Source organism: Corella eumyota, unplaced genomic scaffold (assembly GCF_963082875.1).
Source record: "Corella eumyota unplaced genomic scaffold, kaCorEumy4.1 scaffold_252, whole genome shotgun sequence".
Classification (NCBI taxonomy): domain Eukaryota; kingdom Metazoa; phylum Chordata; class Ascidiacea; order Phlebobranchia; family Corellidae; genus Corella; species Corella eumyota.
Window position 1 is genome coordinate 1 of NW_027658312.1, and position 2,500 is coordinate 2,500.

Below are 2,500 nucleotides of genomic sequence, written 5' to 3' on the forward strand. Positions count from 1 at the left end.
GACCTAGATGAAGATCGCGGTGTCGTAATCACTAGAGCAGTATTCTCACTGCGATTTGTTGAGAGTAAGCCGCAAGATCTATCGATTTGTCCGCGAACGGGCGGGCGCACGGCGACTTCGACCTCTGGTCGGAGTTGCTTTTTTTTTCCACTTTTTTTTCAAAGTACTTGGTATTTTTTACGGCGACTTCGACTTCAGGTCGGAGTTGCTTTTTTTTTCAACTTTTTTCTGGGGTACTTCGTTTGTTTTACTGCGACTCTGACCTCAGGTCGGAGGCCATTCGAAGAATTGTCGAGTACCGTTCGAGCTTGAATAACACAAGTCCGGCGACTTTCGAAAATCGCCCGGGCAAAGGCGCACGACATCGGCCGACGCCCGATAAACAATTTCCCGCACAGAAACGCACGTTTTGGAAAATTGTCGAAATTCGACATGTTTGCTACCTTTGTCGCGAGACCAGCCCACCGGCGCGCGCGTAAAAAACACAAGTCCGGCGACTTTCGAAAATCGCCCGGACAAAGACGCACGACATCGGCCGACGCCCGATGAACAATTTCCCGCACAGAAACGCACGTTTTGGAAAATTGTCGAAATTCGACATGTTTGCTACCTTTGTCGCGAGACCAGCCCACCGGCGCGCGCGTAAAAAACACAAGTCCGGCGACTTTCGAAAATCGCCCGGACAAAGACGCACGACATCGGCCGACGCCCGATGAACAATTTCCCGCACAGAAACGCACGTTTTGGAAAATTGTCGAAATTCGACATGTTTGCTACCTTTGTCGCGAGACCAGCCCACCGGCGCGCGCGTAAAAAACACAAGTCCGGCGACTTTCGAAAATCGCCCGGACAAAGACGCACGACATCGGCCGACGCCCGATGAACAATTTCCCGCACAGAAACGCACGTTTTGGAAAATTGTCGAAATTCGACAAGTTTGCTACCTTTGTCGCGAGACCAGCTTCCCTGTATACTATGAGGGAAGACGTCGTTGTGGCGAAATGAGCAAATTGGCGATGCGGTTGTCGGTTGAAGGTATTTGGTGACAAAACGATGTGGTGTCGTGCAGGCGATGTGCGCTTTTGGGCAGACTTGATGCTGACCCGCGAAGGCGTCGTAGCTAGCAGCGAGGCTCTGAACGTTGGACGGAAAAAATTAAGTAGCAAATACGAGTTTGTGTTTCGGCGCGCGACCACGGCCTCGGGCCGTAGTTGCGGTGGCCGGTGCGCACGCAAGTGATAGTTTTCTCGGTTCGCTTTTGTTGGGCGTTCCTGGTGTTGTATGCAAACGCAGCCCGCGCGCGGCTTCGCCCGAAAGGGCGTCTGGCCGGTGTCGACGGCGTCCAGATCGCGGCTTACGCCGGGTTTGAGGAGCTAAGCAAAAATAGTGATTGAGTAATACAGTGCGATACCGCGACGGGGAAAGCGAAAGACTCCGTTCGCGTATTTTGTCGGCCGATAGTTACCTGGTTGATCCTGCCAGTAGTCATATGCTTGTCTCAAAGATTAAGCCATGCATGTCTCAGTACGAACTTGCGTACGGTAAAACTGCGAATGGCTCATTAAATCAGTCGTGATTCATTTGATCGTAAATTTTACTTGGATAACTGTGGTAATTCTAGAGCTAATACATGCAAAAAGCGCCGACCTTGCGGGAGGCGCGCCTTTATCATATCAAAAACCTGCCGGGCTTCGGCTCGTCTTGTTGGCGACTCGGGATAACTTTGCTGATCGCACGGTCTTGCACCGGCGACGGATCATTCAAGTGTCTGCCCTATCAACTTTCGTCGGTACGGTATCTGCCTACCGAGGTTCTTACGGGTAACGGGGAATCAGGGTTCGATTCCGGAGAGGGAGCCTGAGAAACGGCTACCACATCCAAGGAAGGCAGCAGGCGCGCAAATTACCCATTCCCGACGCGGGGAGGTAGTGACGAAAAATAACGATACAGGACTCTAACGAGGCCCTGTAATTGGAATGAGTACACTGTAAAAATTTTAACGAGTATCCATTGGAGGGCAAGTCTGGTGCCAGCAGCCGCGGTAATTCCAGCTCCAAAAGTGTATATTTAAGTTGTTGCGGTTAAAAAGCTCGTAGTTGGATTTTGGGCGCAGGCGTTCGGTCCGTCGCAAGGCGTGCACTGTTCGTTCTGGCTTTACCTCCGGTTTTCCGTCGGTGCTCTTGACTGAGTGTCGGCGGCGGCCGGGACGTTTACCTTGAAAAAATTAGAGTGTTCAAAGCAGGCGCTTCGCCTGGATAGTGTTGCATGGAATAATGAAATAGGACCTCGGTTCTTTTTTGTTGGTTTTCGGAGCGCGAGGTAATGATTAAGAGGGACGGACGGGGGCATTCGTACTGTGCCGTTAGAGGTGAAATTCTTGGATCGGCGCAAGACGAACGACTGCGAAAGCATTTGCCAAGAATGTTTTCTTTAATCAAGAGCGAAAGTCAGAGGTTCGAAGACGATCAGATACCGTCCTAGTTCTGACTATAAACGATGC

General features: G+C 51.2%; 1 non-coding gene across 1 annotated transcript in view; it reads left to right on the top strand.

Annotated features, from left to right (window-relative positions):
- The first annotated feature begins 1,462 nt into the window (after positions 1-1,462).
- LOC145763053 (small subunit ribosomal RNA) overlaps positions 1,463-2,500 on the top strand; it is a 1,810-nt gene continuing 772 nt past the window's right edge. Inside the window, exon 1 of the ribosomal RNA XR_014288213.1 lies at positions 1,463-2,500. This exon is cut by the window's right edge and continues 772 nt beyond it. This is a non-coding gene — a ribosomal RNA (small subunit ribosomal RNA).